The 17,961-nt window shown below is 39.4% G+C and overlaps 1 long non-coding RNA gene across 1 annotated transcript; it reads right to left on the bottom strand.

Moving 5' to 3' along the window:
• Window positions 1–15,593: 15,593 nt before the first annotated feature.
• LOC143133082 (uncharacterized) lies at window positions 15,594–17,607 on the bottom strand. Its single transcript, XR_012988433.1, has 3 exons — window positions 17,340–17,607; window positions 16,579–16,702; window positions 15,594–16,080 (listed from the first exon to the last, which is right to left on the bottom strand). It is a non-coding gene; the product is annotated as an uncharacterized LOC143133082 (long non-coding RNA).
• Window positions 17,608–17,961: the final 354 nt, after the last annotated feature.

Below are 17,961 nucleotides of genomic sequence, written 5' to 3'. Positions count from 1 at the left end.
CACATTAAAGCAGAGCTTGGAAAAACATTACACGTCTGACAGAATCTTACGTTGGCTGGCATGTCCCATATTCCTTAGACGAGGACAGCCAAACAAATGGTGAGCTGTCAGTGTTCACAGGTAATTACTGTACACTGTTAAAGGTGCTCTAAACGATGTCACACGAATTCTAAGCTAAACCATTTTTTGTCACATACAAACATCTCACAATCCGCTAGCTGCCTGTCCCCTGAATACACTGTAAAAAAAAACAGGCTCCAAAAACGGCAACAAAAACAGCCTAGTGCAGCCAGGGCCATGAAACATAACAAACTTTTCCAGCCATTCACCGACAAGATGCGCGTTCAGGATTGTTTTAGTTGCATGGGTGGGATGGGGAGGGAGGGGTGAGCTAGCTCTCTGTTTTGTTTGAACGTCAACAGAAGTGACGTTACCCAACTTCGCTTAGAGCACCTTTAACCTTGATCAATGTTTTGCACACACTGCAAAAACTGCTTATCTAACCAAGTGTTATTAATCTTATATCAAGATAAAAAACACTAGTTGGTATTGTTTTACGTATAAAGACATTTACCTAGCGCTTTCTCATGAAATCATTTGACTTAAAATAAGTTAAACTTTTCTTAAATTAAGACATCAACAAGCGAATTTGTCTGCCAGTGCGTTAAGCAAATTTGTCCTAAAAACAAGCAAATTTGTCTGCCAGTGCGTTGAGTAAATTTGTCTTGATAAGACTTCTTAAAATAAGTCAAAGTCTTCTAAATTTAAGTCTTTCGAGAGAGCGCTAGGTAAGTCTTTACATACTAAAAACAATACCAAATAGATTTTTTGATCTTAATATAAGATTATAAACACTTGGTTAGATTTCATTTTTTGCAGTGCACATATTTGAAATATCATTTTATACATGTATTACATTTTAGGTCTGAGCCATGATGCAGAGTCTTCCTCAGCGCTTTCAAGGAAACGAGTCACCATGAAAGTCACAACCAGTTTCAGAATGGGGCTGTGGACAGAAAAGAGTAGTTATTTCAGGGACGAATTTAGGTGAATGGATGTCAGCAGAGACAACAGAACCTGTCATGTTGAGACTAAGGACGTCATTGACTCGTCTCTCCTGGAGTGTATCATGAGAGGAGCCCCCAGGCCATTCCCTCATATGCTTCACAATACTCTCCACAATATTTAAGAAATGAAACACATGAAAGACATTTTTTCAGTGTCTTTTTATCTATTTATCATTATAAATAATATATAATTTATCATGTATAAAGCTCAAGTCTTAGCTGTTCATATTCATATGGCAGTCTGTGCCAGTAGTAGCCTACACTAAACTGTACACATGACTCTAGTAGGCCTGCGTCTGGTCTTTGAAGGTATAGGCTACAAGGCCTATGGTATTTTTGGCGACTGTAGAGCTCCCCGGTGACAGTGATTTCTTCAAGTAAGAGTTGTTCCTGGATTAACTTTCTAATGTTGTTCCTGGTCATAGACAGTAAAAGAAATGGACGAATAGACTCCGTCGTTTTCAGTGGAAAGGCACTGAGGGTTTTTTCAGTTGGCTTCCCATCGTACTGCGCAGACTCGCACTTAACTTTGTCACGTTAGCCATCGAACTGAATCTTGTAACTCGTCTGATAGATGGTTAACGCATAAATTCTTCTCACACTTCCTTCGCCTTCAAAGTCATCAAAGTTAAACATTTGTTTATGTATTATTATTAATATCATCCTCACAAGTGATACCAAGTCGTGTTCATGTTGAAACTACCAGACATGATCATCTTCAAACACAGTCATGGTAAAACAAAACAAAAAAGTTATAGCCTAATCTTCTTTTTTACTTTTCCGGCCTACTGTCTATCCATCAAAAACCTGAAATAATTATCGTTAGTGCCTTTTTTTATTAGGTTTACTTGCCTCTATGTAATGCTTTACCTGAACATACAATGGTATGTAGGCTACATAGATTTGTTCATGACAATACGGTTATCTCCCTACTGTGCGACAGAAAGACGCAGGCATAATTGTGTCAAATTACGTCAAAAGTTAGCTTCCCTAATACCGGACATGCTAACTATTATTCTTACGGGAACCCAAAGTTACATACGAGGTAGTTGAGCCTGTTTTGCCTTCTATTGTTTATGTAGCTAATACAGAAACTACAATGTCGGCACAGGATATACAGGGCTCTCAAGTTTTGAGGACAGGCAAGAGTGACATTCCCTGTCGACAATCCCCCGCCCCCCCCCCCCCCCCGTCCGAGGGTGTAATAATACTACAACTTGTTGCTGTTATTAATATGCCTTCAGATGTCTCAGTGTAAAACGAGGTTGTTTCGTCCACCGCTCACGCCCCTCGAACCCGCCACCTCAACACACACTGGCATGGGAGTCCAGCGCTCTAACCACTGAGCTAAAAGTCCAAGCTTCCAACTCAGCGGTTAGAGCCATTCTTAAGGTTAGGGGTGTGAGGATTTACACGCGCAACTAGCATCACCAGCTAGCATACACCAGCCCCAGGTCGGTTACCAGTTGATCCAATATTAGTTGTGCAGAATAGCCCATCTTATACACACCGAATTGAAATAGAAATTGTAAAGATTTGAATTTTTTGTAATTATTCCATATTTAGTGTAGTCATATCAGAACCTGAAGTAGCCTACAATCCAAATGCAAGCATGAAACTTCAGAGTATTACCTTTCATTTGAGGCCAAGATTATGCTTATAAGGGGTTCATATGCAGTAAGCATTTGATTGCCAGTATGCATTTTGGATAACCCGAAGTCCTATGGGGAGTTTTCATAGGGCGTTTTACAAAATGCATGAGCATACCTTGGCAAATAATAGTCTAAAGTGCTCATGTTGTCATTCTATATTGATCTACTTTTGCACACAGCATGAGAAGACCTAATGCTAGGACTCAAGTCGGTAACACTTTATAATAACTACACACAATTCAACATTTATTAAGCCTTTGTTACTTATTAGTTAATGGTTTGTTCATCATTAGTAATTTCTTGTTCATACATAATTCGTCATCAGTAAAGCATTTGTTCATACAATTATACATGGTTTGTTCATAGTAAATAAGCCTATCCAAAAAATATGTTTGTAAGTACATGATTTATACTTAATAAGTAATGAAACAACCACTTATAATGAAATCATTTTCTTATTATAAACCAGTTGCAAACTATTACAAAATGCTTTGTTCATCATTTGTAAAGCATTGTTCCTATGTTAATTCTCATAAATAAAGTATTTGTAGACACAGTTATAAATGGTTTGTTCATAGTAAATAAGCCTATATCTAAAATATGTTTATGAATTATTGTTAATACTTAATCAATTATGCAATATACACATGCACTAATGATTAGTTAGGGTGAGGATACATATTTTATAAACCACTTCCTAATACTATAATTCATGATTAACTCAGGGGTTACAAGTGGTTAGTTAATGATATTTTGTGAGCTTATCTAAAGTGAGGACTTTCTATGCCTTGCAACACATTTTCAAATGAGTTGTAAAGATTACATTCACATTCATTCATTTAGCAGACAAGAGACGTACACGTGTCAATTAAATTGAAGGCCATTGACATAAGAGTGAAAGACGGGAATTGAACCCCCAACTTTTCAGGCTGTTGCATGCTAGTCCAGCTCCTTATCCACTACACTACCTTGGCCCAGATAGAAAGCCCTACAAATATGCAAGAGTTTCTGTTTTCTTCTACTAAACACTGTTATTAAACATCTGTAAACTATTATTAAATGCTGTATTCTTCATTTGTAAAGCATTACTCCTACATTAATTCTCATCTGTAAATAATGTTTACACACAGTTAAAAATGGTTTGTTCATAGTAAACACGCATATCTATATTATATTTTTGAATTGACTGTTGTAATACCACTGGGCAGAGGTAGTGTAGTGGATAGGAAGCCAGGTTAACATGCAGTAACCCATAAAATTGGGGGTTCAAACCCCAGCGTCCACCAATGTGGCCTTGCCCTTTAATTTCATTGTCATATGTAAGTCGCTTTGGGTGAAAGTGTCGGCTAAATGAATAAATGCAAGTGTAAACTTTATAACTAATTTGTAAATGTGTTGCAAGGCATAAAACGTCCTCACTTTAGATGAGCTCGCAAAATATCATTAACTAACCACTTGTAACTTCTGAGTTAATTATGAATTATAGTATTAGGAAGTGGTTTATAAAATATGTATCCTCACCCTAACTAATCATTAGTGCATGTGTATGTAACAACTGTTAAATAATGGAAATATTACTTAATCAAAAACATATTATTGCATCATTTATTAAGTATTAACAATAATGTATAAACATATTTAAGATATAGGCTTATTTACTATGAACAAACTATTTATAACTGTGTGAACAAATGCTTTACTGATGATAAATTAGAAATTACTAATGATGAATAAACCATTAACTAATAAGTAACAAAGGCTTAATAAATGATGAATTGTGTGTAGTTATTATAAAGTGTTACCCTCAAGTCATATCAAGTCAAGACCTAGAGAGCGCTGAAATGTGGTCAGTTCAAAGATGCTTGTTATCTGGTAGAAAAAGAAAAGAATAATCTAGCCTTTGTAACTTTGTGTCAGTACATCACACAGTTATTCTAATTGTTTTCCAACAGTGTCTCAGCTTTCCAAAAGAGAGCAGGCATTTGATTATTGGTTAAAGTATGTAGGAGCAATGCCCTCCTAAGTCAAAATGGGGCAAAACATTTATAATTGCTCAGATTTGCAAAAGAAAAGATTTGACACATGGCACTGACAATTCAATAATGGGCCTTTTCACCACCTCTGAGCATCCACTAACCTGGACCTTTTAGAGGCTTTCCTCTTAGGGTGAATGAGAGGATGCTTAATTGCTTTTTACCTGACATTTTTTAATACAGATGCAATGATTAATGCATCCATGGCCAGGATATAATTATATAATATGACATGATTTTAAAAGTGACCTATAACAATAGGCTATGCAATACACTTTAATTTGTTTAGTGCTAAAAAAATGATTAAGCCTATTTGGAGAGAGGGATGTTTAGAATGTGACAATATGTCAGTCATCGTGTGAACGAAAGTATGACTATAGGCTACTTGTTCTGAGCAAGTGTTGTCAATGAACAGGCTGTGAAACTGTTGGCTAAGTTACAGACAGTCATGAACAACTGATGCTAATTATCTGGGAAACATTATCTATAGCAGCAGTCACGTTGTCATTGTTTGTGTAAAAACAAGTTGTGGATTTGTTGTAACATTAAAAGATGACTTACTCTGTGCTGAAACCATGAACTGATGCTCGAAGCTCCAAGGTGAACGAAACTTGGAAGAAGTAAGTAGGCTAACAGGTTCACGTTCAATAATTCACGTTCAACAATTCCAGGATACACGTTTTTCATTGGTTGTTGTGTTAAATCTTACCCAGATACAATAGAGCTATTTTCTGATTGGCTATTGTGTAGCCCTCTCGTTATTTTTGATTGGCTAATAAGTGGCAGGCTCAACTCTTGGAGACGCGCTTGATTCCTGCCAGTGCCATAGAGCGGGGCAGCCACAGACATTTTGGGCGCTGCGGCAGCATACTAAATATATAAATAGTTTTTCTGCGTGAGAAATACAATGTGTGGCGGGAGAGCGTGACAAAAGACTGAAATGAGTGACTGTCACGCTCAATGCGTGACACTTGAGAGCCCTGGGATATATGTTATATGAAGTTATGGGATTTCAAAAAAATCCTAAATGAATGGGTGTTCTATGGGGTTAGCAGAGAGTTGATAACCACAGCTCCATGGGTGGTTCAACTTCCGGGAATTTGCCTGCCCCCTTGTTCCTGGTACAACAACTGTTTAACCAATCACTGCTATGTGATGTCATCAATGTGAGCCTTCTGCTCCCCCTACTGCCATATTGGGCTTTTCTCAAAGTCAAGGATGGGTCCTTCAAAGCTGCTCTTTCAAGGATGTTACGTCATCAATTCTCGCCAAGCACTGTTCCAATGTCAAGGGTGCTTTACAATTCTATCAAGTACTGAGTCCTTCGTTCTGAGATTTTCGAGGATGCATGCGTGTATCCTCTGCGTACTTGGAACACCCACAATCCTGTGCGCACACATTATTTTTAATAATGCACCTGCAGCTTCCTGCACACTCACTAGTCTGTTCCATTGTGTGTTTTCCATATGCTAGGAAGAAGCCTTGCCTGTGAAGGATTCCACTCGGCAGGACTCATTCTACCAAGCACGAATCCTTGACTTTGAGAAAAGCCTTTCCCTCCAGAAACAATCAAAGGCTTACCACATCTTTTATCTTAATACAGTAAGTCCTTACATAGCTATGTATAAAATAGTAGTAAAATAAAATAATTCTGAGCAGATTTATTAAATATACTGTAGACATACAGTACATGTGTAGATGTTTTCATTTAGCTGACTTGGTTTCATGTTTATCTGTGCTAATGTTAGCAGCCAGGCTAGGGACCATACATTTATGATAAATAATATTCATTGAATATAGGCAATGCATATAGGCTATGCTATTTAAATAATTTATTTTGAGGGGACCCAGTAGTTGAAGTAGCTTTGAAGCTCATTTAGCAATCTTGGTGCTACTCTAATTTGTGCCAATGTTAGCTGCTAGGCTATAGGGACCATATATTTAGGCTAACGAATTAGCTTGCTAATAGGCAATAAAAAAAACTGGTAGTGGCTAGTAGATGTGCAAATTTTCAAAATGCATTCCGCCCCTGAACGTACAATCTCTTTATAAATTAGGTTTGATAAAAAAATGTTTGAACTGTCCCGGAACACCAAGAACAATAACTATAACGATAACTATAGAAAAAAATATTGTGCTCATTAATATGAATGACGTTGTGACGGTCGGACCAGCCGCCGTACTGAATGCTCGTTTAGCCTACTCTCCGCACACACACACACACACACACACACATAGTCGATTAGTCTTTGTTCATGCACATTTGAAATATTACCCGGTATATTGTCATTCATTAAGTTCTCGTATCATTCAGTTGCAATAACATTTACGATCTATGCTACAGTACAAAACACACAACACGTTTACTTTCATTACACATTCTAAACTTTATTTACGGATTAACACATTAAGTTACAGCTGGGTGCACACAGTTTGTTTCTTATGTTTGTTATATCTACGTACACTTACATGTTTGTTTGAGTTATCTTAAGTTACCGTGGCGGGTGGTGAGAGGCCGATGACTAACACGTCTGGCTGAACTTCGCGGATGCTGAATCTTAGCAAAGGGCTTCTTGCGGCAATGGTGTCACGTTAAGAGTCCTCCGGAAGTAACCATCGGAAATGGACGTCATAGGGGAAAGAGGAAGCTTAATTTGGTTTTGTAATTAAGTTTATCTGTTAACTATATTGTTTATGATTATTTTTATTGAAGAATTTATATTTATTTATCTTTATGCTTATGTTGAACTGGCCATAGATTTCATGTTTGTTGTTGTCTAAATGTCAATTAGTCATAGTCATCCCTTCTGTGTCTTGTTAGTCTAGCTGGCCGGCATATATGTTCCCCTGTCGTCCCATTTGGGTAGGTCAGTCTTTTGTGTTCAGTTCTCTCATCCCTTGAGTTATGTTCTGTTCGTCTGACCTCATAGGCCTATTCAATTATGTTATGTTATGTTTACTTGAATTATTATTTTGATATGCTTTATCATATCTGCTTTTGAAAAAAGAAAGTTTTTTTTTTAAAACTTAAAAATCTGCGTCCTCTTTAGCCAGCCTGCTCGATCCCTCACAGACGTTAGCACATAAATTATAACAATAACGACATGAAGAACGATATCGTTGGGGATCACTTGCAGAGCAATTTTGAGAACGATTCAAAGCTATCAGCCAAAACCCATCACATTTTAGCCATTACGTTCATTAACACAAGGAGAGACTTTGCTTATCATTGGTCAGTGTGGAGGCTATTATCGTTATGGCTATAGTTATCGTTCCTGATGTTAACGGCCCTTTAGTCCCTCGTTTTTTACGTGCAGTAGTTTCTTCCTCCACTCGTTTACTGCTGACTGCAGTAGCCTAATACAAATCATAACGTCCGAAAAATGCTTAACTAATGGGATATACGCAAAGAATCCCCCAAAATATCAATACTAGACTAGACAATTGCACACACTTTAGGACAACTGCAGTTTAGTCTAGGGTTGCCACCTGTCCCAGTTTTACTGGGATTGTCCTTGTTTAATAACCTGGACTGAATGTCCTGGTTTTCGAAAGGCTATATGTGAATACGTATGTTCAATTTTCCAAAATCTCTACTTTGGCCAGAGTTTTTAGAAAGAATTGTTTTCAGAGGCAAATTCTCTGTTTCTGTGTAAAAGAAGGGCACAAACGTAGGAAAATATCTCGGTTTTTCAAAATAACCATGTACGTGTAAACGGGGCCTAAGGCAGGGTGTAAAAGGCTTTATATACTGTTTTTTCCAGACGTCGATTGGAGAAATGAATGGGAAGCTTTCGGAAACTAAGCTCTCTCTGAGGAGGGGCGGGACTGTTGACCTCTATTGCCAGTGCAAATATCAATCAAAAACGGATCTTGGGGGAGAGTAGTTAGTAGAACTGATTCAGAAGTGTACTGTTCCTATAACTAAGTTCATGGTCCGAAAGAGACTAATGAAAATGCTTTAGTTGCGGAGGCGAAGGATTAACAACAGGCAAAAACTATCTCCAAAGACCTACATCTACTGACAAGGTAATGTTTCACGATTCTTGTGAGATGTGTTCGGGTCGATTATTCTTGAAGTTGCATGGCTGGTTCTTTCATTAGCGACTCGCTATGGCTATATGCTAGGTGAACAATTCCCCTATTATAAGTTTGTTTACCATCAAATTCGCTTTGTAAAGGTTATATTAAGGTGAACATTTTGCATAGTGTACCTTTACTCAGCCAAAGAAGACGCATAACGCCTCTGTTAGTTACACTTCATTAGCTTCCTGTAGCAGCCAGAATCAAATTCCCTCTCTCTGCGCCAGTAGTAGAAGTCCAAGAGCTCCTTGACATTTGGTCACACACTGGCTTCACGCTCTTACTCTGCAATGTGGTCTTCTCCTGTGGACACATCTGGCCATGAGCCTGGCATTTGATAGCCACCCCAACGGCCTAATGCTGCATGACAATTGGCTAACGAGTTATTGAACATGTGTGTAAGCAGCAGATTTTCTGGTGTGTGAGTCACACAAGGGGCTTGGGTCCCATTGCTGTAACCTCTCACATTTTCACTGAAAATGAACATGGATGTTATTGCGTTGCACAGGATGCATTGATGTGCCTGGTCTCATTTACTTTCAGCCTTCCAGGCAATTTTAGGCATTCATTTGAAAGAATGATGATACATGTTGAATCTATAATGTCACCACATGTAACTATTGCCATTTGTGATTCAATCTTAATAAAAATAACAGCCAGACGGTATTTGCCTAATGAAAGCAGCACATGCTGCTTCATCACCTCAGTTGCAGCACCTGCAGAGGAGATGGAGGAGGTGGGGGTGGATAAATAAATAAATAAATAAACATGAGTTGGAAAATATGGCAGCAATAAAAGAAAATTCTCTCCTGCACCTCTGCTTACTGTTTACGCCCAGCATGCAAGCAAGCTCCCAGCTTCAAAAACAGTGACATAATCACCTCCTTAGTACCCCCACCCTGAGACTCTCCACTCACACACTCTCCACTCACACACACACATACACACTGCAACCCCCCACAGGCCGCAGGCGTAGACCGCAGCACATTTAACTAACCCCTCGTCATTAAATCTGCCATGTCCTCCAACCCCAAAAAAGTTGTTTCAGGTCGAGTCATGCTTCGCCCAGGTGCCTTTAGGAAGTCTATTATTCAGTAGCACCCAGACACCAGCAGCTAGGCCAAGGCTCGCACTGATACATATGGAACACTCAGGCTGCACGGGCTGTTTCCGATGAGATGATGGTTCATTGGGGGTGACTTACTAGTCCTCAGGGGCCTGGAGCAGAGGAGTCCTAACCGAGCCTGCAGACATACAGTACATTATGTTGCAGAAAAGACTGAAAGGTAATGTGTCTCAATTGTGACAAGAATATTCAGCTAGACATGGACAAGCATAGCCCTTGTAAGCATATAAGACTATAAAGAGTGACAAAAAGTAATCAAATATTATTAAAAACATGTGGTGCTTACATAAAACTAGGGTTAAGACATGCATAAAAATATGATCCAACTTCTATTAGATATTATGTCATTAGTGTGTTACACTGTCCAAAGTGTTATAAATAATTAAATTAATATACATTTTAAATATTTAAATATCAATAAACATACCAGAGGTAAATAAAATAAAGAATGCTTAGCAAATAAATTAACTTAAGTTCAGACAATCCTGTTATTCCTTTAGTGCATGGGAAGTGAGATGAACGATTGTTTCATTTTGAGAAAAAACAAATATTTGAAAGACTTAGAGAACCTCAAAGATCTTCATTATGGTCAATGTGATAATAATATTCCTTTCAGATAATTTACGCTGAAATACGAATTCTTTGAAAGTTCTTTATTTACAGAACAATCTAAGTTCTAGGACAATGAAATTACCTCTTAAAATCTTAAAAAATAACATGTGTTCATATGATCTGAGGTGAGCAATATCTATATCAGGGGGAGGAAAATCAAAAGTTTATGAGAGCTGCTATCTCTGACGAGTAATTAAACCTTTATTTCAAAGACGCAGCGATTTTGGCAGGTGAGGCAGACCGGCCTGATTAACCTGTAAATTGATACGAAACCTCAAGATGTCCTTCTTGGCACCGCAATTAATATAATCCTCCGCTTAATTAACCATTTAATACATCAAATTAAATGCAGTGCTGGTGTAATATGGTGCTGATGCAAATTAAAGAGGCAGCTCTGTCCTGATGGTCTCTCTTTCCCTCCCCATCTCTCTCTCTCTCCCTCTCCCTCTCTTCAAAATTACATCTGATTTGGAAGGTTGTGGTAGCCTCACACACATTTTCTTACCCTCACCCTGATCATAATAAGCGTTTTCTCCAAAGCTGATAGCCTGGTATCCGTTTAATTTGCTGAAAAATGCCTCTTTGTATTTGTTTCAGATTAAGTGGATACTGAGATGTGACATATCTGGTCACAACAAATAACCTCACCTTCCCGATACAGCAGTGGACGTAACCTTACCGTATAATTAACAATTAAAGGTCATGATGAAGGCTGTGATGAAGAGATGCGGTGACATTATTAACATTAAATGTTGCTGTATAAAATAATTTAAATGCCAGAAAGTCATTGCTAAAAGGCTGACTGGTAGAATTAAGATAAAACACAAAGGTTACTGCATGCGGGATGTTGAATATGGTTCAGCCAGTCAAAGTATTTGTTAGCTCTTTCAATATCAGTTGAAACACTGTAACTATGTGATAGTATTGGGGGAAAAGAAAAACCTAGTGTCCATGGATGACTGTACTGCATGTCTGTGTGTGTGTTTGTGCGTGCGCATGTGTGTGCATGTGTGCCTATGTGTGCGTGCGTGCATGCCTGTGTGTGTGTGTGTGTTTGAAGTTTTCTCTGACACACATATTACTGCCCTGACCACATCACTGAGTGTCTACTAGTAGCTTATTTTACTATGCACTGCTTTTGTTACAATTTCACCATTCAATCTCTCAACACACCTAAAACCTTGGGCATGCACTCACCTACACACATACACACACACACATCAAGTTTCACAATGACGGAGCGGCTGTCGTTAACACGAGGAGACCCGTGGGTGCTGTCTCTGCGTGCTGTGACGAATGGCCTCGGCTGGTGAAAGTAGGCCATCGTCCTTGTTGCCCGTCGCCTCATTTATTAGGGCGTCTTGATGGAAACGTGCGGGGCTCCGCTCCGAGGTTGAGGTTGTCTTCGCCGAGGGCGGCCTCTTTCCCTCACCCGCCCTCTCTCCGTACGCGCGAGGACGCTCTTTCGGTGACATGACTGGGGCAGCCGCAGCCGAGCGCTGACAAGTTGAGAAAGTGGAAGTGCGGAGCAGCACGCGCTCCCCTAAGATGTCAAGCCGCACGGGCGAGTTACCGTAGCAACGCGCGAGAGCTTTAATGCAGTCCCTCAGTGCCTGAGTCCGCATCGAGAGTCACATGACACAAACACTTTGATGATCACCAGTGAAAGCCATCTCACTAGACAAATCTATGGAGTGTTATGGTGGTTCGCACATAATGTCTTGTGACCATTGATGGCCTCACATGCAACCTGAGTGACACCTTAATGGACCCATTGAATGTGTGCTTTTATCTGTGTTTGCAAACACCGGGGGAAGTGCATTAATCCATGCACAACATCGACTCCTCTTTTGGAGTAAGACGGCTTGAACTCAACACTGCTTATGTCGAACTGGTGATTGACAGCAACTTGTGACAGGAGATGCATCTCCTTAAGTGGAGCTCGCTACGGCACATGTTGCCACCAGACCCAGCGTGTTTTCCGTCTTATTGTGTGAGGAACCAGGGAGGGTGGCTTATCTGACTCCAGTATCTCACTCCTGACGGAGAGAACTGGGGCAAGACCTGTCAGTCCTGGGTGTCACTGACAACAGTGTTGTGCTAATGTTTCTACCTGTCTGTCTGGCTGTGTCAACATGTCACAGAGGAAGCTGGGAGTTCTCGTTCCTGCTGTACTCCTCACTTGTACATCTCCTAACACACACATACACACTTGTACACACACACACACACAAACACACACATGTACACACACAAAAGGAAGAACAGCAGAGAGCATAATGTGGTAAGGGCACTCACCCAGAAAAGGAAAGAAAAGCCAAAACAAAAAGTGAAAACAGGAAGGAGGAAAAAATGGAAGTCTATTTTTCAAGTTGAGACAGCATGGCATCTGCAGAAAGCCTTAATATTTTATCAGGCTGCATTTTTAATGCTGGAATCCAGAAATCTGAGTATTCCTGCCAGTGGAACAATAAAGGCTAGCCATTTGTGATTACGCAGACTGTGCCATGGCGCGGAGGAATGAGACAAAAGAAAAGAGCTGGGAATAGTTTCAGTGTCGAGATCACAGAAAGGCTGAATGAGCAGAATTATTCTCGCACAGCACCAGACAGAATCCATCTCTGTATGAATCAGTCGCAGCTTGGCCATCAGGGATGGTGACGGAGGTGGTGGAGGTGACGGAGGTGGTGGAGGAATATAACACATCCGCTCGAACAACAGACAGGCTCAATCATATTATCTCTTAACCGCATGAAATAATCACAGTGAATAATTTGTGCAATACAGTGCACAGATTGCGCTCATAGGCTTGTGATCACGGCCTATACAACGAGACGTTTATTTATGTTCTCTGTTCTTCTGACGCACCCGACGATGTCTGCTGGGTCTACTTGGCATGTGTCTTTTACCTCGAGGCGTTTGTTTTAATTCAACAATGGCACAGTAAGCATTTCGGAGCGAGCGAGCTGGTGTCGCACACAGGGCCGTCTATGATGAACAGAGACGCTTACAGGGATGTATTAGCGTGGCTTTTAGATGGGCGCCCAAGTGCCCCGCTTGACACAAACAATCGGCGTCACCGTGTGCCGCGCCAAGCCACTTGCCGCGCCAAGCCACTTGCCGCGCATCGCTTCGCTGCACCTCTGGCACGGGCATACTGTGCAGTCACCACCAACCCGCTGCTGGCACGGCTGTTGGCATGGTGATGAGAACTCAAATCTCAAACTCAGAAGCCGAAAGGGAAGGTGGAGGAGTCTTGTGTGAGGATGCCCTGAGCTCTCCCGAATGTATGTGCAGGGCCTATTAAAGAATTCCCACAGCAACCAATTCCCTCACTTTTAAGTCTACCGTTACTTCTAACTTTCAGTCTATTATAATTTCATGAATATTGTGTAATATCATTTGTAACACTACCTCTTGCCTCCATTTAAGTACATGAGATGAAAGGTAGATAACACTCTGTACTGTAGATGTTTGAAGTTCTAGGAGAGCTTCAGAGAACTTAAACAGGCTACTGTGAGGGGCAAGTTGAATAATTAGAATGTTATTTTTAACAGGTAGTACTCTCTTCTCCCAAAACAAGGACAAATATATTCTCGTTCACTCTTTGGTCCAGGCCAAGAACCCGACTTGGATTAATGAAACACCAGATTCCTGGACAGTAAAGCACACACATATATACTGCCTGGTATACATGCACTATATTAAGCCATAGATTATTGTAGCTTTGGGCTTTGCTGGACTTAATAGGGTATCTGTTTGAATGTCCTCTTGTAATTAAAGTAATTAAAATGAAAAAGGTCAGCCTCAGGGTGTTGATTGCTGGACTTACAAATGCTTTATAGCACCGGTCATTAAAGACAGCCAATGAAAGCTGTTCCTCAGAAATGGCTAGGTTGTTTACACCCAATGGGACATTAACAGTCAGGAAATTAACTAATACAATTATTGTTGTAAAGATGAAAACAACCACACATTATCTTTAGTATATTGTAGACACTAAATGATTACAATGTCAGGTAGATGCTACATGTTACTGTGTAATTTGTAATTCATTAATTCAATTTATCGTTTATGTCTGTTCATCTTTATGTGATACACAACACAATATACTTTCAGAGTTACGGTGAGTAAAATGTACTTTTTAATAAGTAATCTTATTTATTACCAATGTAAGTACATTGTAATAACTGATTTGAAGACTGGAAACTGGAACAAATTTGAACATGCTAATACATGCTTTTCCAAATGTACTAAAAGATACTTGTATGGTTACTCACATAACTAAACTAATGTCCAATGGTACCACATAACTAAACTAATGTCCAATGGTACCACAGAACTATACTTATATCCAATGGTACCACATAACTAAACTAATGTCCAATGGTACCACATAACTAAACTACTGTAATGTCCAATGGTACCACAGAACTATACTAATGTCCAGGGCAATTCCACGGAAAATTGACTTTTTGTCACATCCATAACGCCAGTGAAATGCCTTGGCATTTGTATAATGTGATTAATAACATTTCTTTTTTGTGGATTTTTTCTCATGCACATTCTTCAGCAAAAAATAGCAAATGCTCAAATTTCATGTAATCATTCACACTGAAAAAAATGGGCTGTTAAATTAACATAAAAAAATCTTGTACATCGGTTGCATCAATTAAATCATGTCCACGAAGTCCAATTAATTCATGTTAAAAGTGGCAAATTGTATTCTGTTAAATGAACATGATTTTTTCATGTGTATGTGAAGAAATTGTTTCTTATCAGTCAAACATGATTTATTTTGCTTTGATGAACATAATTTTTACATGTGCCACTGATATATAAGATTGTCATAAGTCCAACATGATTTTTTTCTTGTTTGATGGACATAATTTTTTTGATGCAACCGATGTACAAGATTTTTTCATGTCATATTTTAAAAACTATTGCATGTCAAATTAACATGTTATTTTAAAAAGCCTCTTCAATAACCTGAAGCAATCAACCACAACTAGAATTTGAGTACACATTTACAACATTTATTTCACATTTCCAGACATTGCAGACAAATGAAATAAAAACGTGATGCATTTATTACAAAAATAAAATGTTCTTGGGCAATATTCGGTGCATTTCAAAATTGCTAGTCCCTTGAACTTTCTACATTGCAAGTCATAACTTTGAAAAGTACAGCCAGTGAACATGCAAGACACAACTTCATTTTTCCTCAGATGTGTGTTGACATGAATGAAATACTCCCTTTCGTTTGGCAAATTGGAACAGCTACATAGATGACACGAGAAGGTGGTTAACTGATCTAAGGTCTGACCTAATTGTGTGCCGATGTGAACAATAAGAGCGTTCCATGTTTTAAAAGTACAGGGACAATCTGTATATGTGCAGGGGTAGTTTGTGGTGCGGCCAAAGTGGGGATGATGGAGTTTGTAATGAGCAAGTAGATCAGACCTACTTTGAACCGCTGATTCACATCCCTTGCACTGCCACATTTACTGTGAAAGAGAACACAGAAAGGGAGGTTGATATACCAATACAGAATATGAATACAGACACACAACATTGTGATCACAACACAACTTTTAAAAATGTATAACACTTCATGAATCAAATTTACCATGTATTGTCCTGTGTACAGCTTTACAAACTCAGCATTACTCGTCTTAAAAAAGTACAAAAGCACATTAAGTGCACCAAGATTTATGACCATGTAGCATTGAACAGTTATAAAAGGTTCAGTTTGATGGAGAAGAAAGAGAGGGAAGTACAACACAATAACAAAAAGAAGGAGGGAGAGAGAAAGTGGAAGAGTTAGGTAAAAAGTAAGAAACCGATGGAGAAGAAAAGAAGAGGGAAGTAGGAATACAAGATTAACCTGAGAAAGGATGTATAGAAAGTATGAGGGAGACAAAAGAAAGAAGGGAGTGACCTAGAGAACAGGGCTGTGTGTGTGTGTGTTTGTGTGTACAAAATCATCAATTGCTGTAACTTACCTGGCACATGCACCAAAATGTTCCAATTTCAGTAATGCTGCAGCAAGCTCCTTCTGAAGTGTATTTGGAACTGGACTGTGAGGGACCGTTTGCTCTACAGGTGGTAAATCCTCTTCTACACGCTCTGCAACACCCAAATCACATGATACAAACTCAGCATTACTCGTCTTAAAAAGTACAAAAGCACATTAAGTGCACCAAGATTTATGACCATGTAGCATTGAACAGTGAAAGGTTCAGTTATCTAAATGTAGCAGCTATTGTCCATATGCAATGCTAACCAGTGACTGCCAGATAAACAAAAATGCTCCTTTGGCTGTTTGAAGCAGGATTTCACAACACCGTTTTTCAAATATCATCATCAAAAAGCTTCAGCATTCACCACGCACGCGTTACAGCCAGTCATGCCTTGGCGCCATCAAAACCCAGCTAGCTTAGCTTGATGTACACTTTCTAGGTTCTAAATCCGCACAGCAATTGACGTACAGCAGTGACCACAACAGGTTCCCGAAAATGAAATGAATTCGCTATGAAACATGTGTCGAAATAGTAAAACACACACCACTTGAATACGACGAAAACGCCACAACAATAACCCCATTCTCGACCGTTATATTGGGCTGACGCCACAACAGTAACCCATAGCTGGTATGATTAGATGTAAGAAGTTAGTGCAACTATCTGTTTGTACTGTAAAAACGCAATAGCTTGGCAAAACATTCGGAAAAGCTACCGAAGATTAAGAATCAATTGATATTTACCTCACATTGTAGATCTTGCATGCCGCTCGTAATGTCTTCAGAGCAAGAAAGCCAGTTGATTCCTCCTTCCCGCTTAGACTCAGGTCAGGTGCACGAGCTACCGGGGTGGTCACGTCACTTAGTTCTTACCATCCAACATGATAAAATTATGTGAATTTGACATTCTCAAGGAATAGCTTAGGCTCACATGATTTTTTTTAATTTCAGAAGGACCACTAATAAATCATGTGAGGTTCTTTCAATAAATTCATGCAATTTCAACAACCCCAAAGAGACCGTCATTGCATACCATCACATTTTATTGGCGTTATGGATGTTACAAAAAACGTAATTTTCCATGGAATTGCCCTCCAATGGTACATCTAATGCAGTATCTGTTAGGCACGACATCTACTCCACCTCCTCACCAGCAAGTCACTTAACATCAGCAGTCACTTAACATCAACACATCAGATGAGGAGTTAATTTCAGACCAGTGACCTCAGACACACACACAGCCCACACACACACAGAGAGAGAGAGGCACTGAGGCAAGAGTGACTATTCCTGGCAAACTTTAAATATTCTCTTCACACGATTAAACTTCTGATGAAGTCCCTAAGATTAGGATATGACATGCATC

This window comes from Alosa pseudoharengus, unplaced genomic scaffold (assembly GCF_046254945.1).
Source record: "Alosa pseudoharengus isolate Yale_2024_CS ecotype anadromous, Long Island Sound unplaced genomic scaffold, YU_APseudo_1.1 YU_APseudo_1.1_scf_19, whole genome shotgun sequence".
NCBI lineage: Eukaryota > Metazoa > Chordata > Actinopteri > Clupeiformes > Clupeidae > Alosa > Alosa pseudoharengus.
The sequence above is the reverse complement of the archived record's forward strand: the minus strand, read 5'-3'. Positions and strand labels throughout refer to the sequence as shown.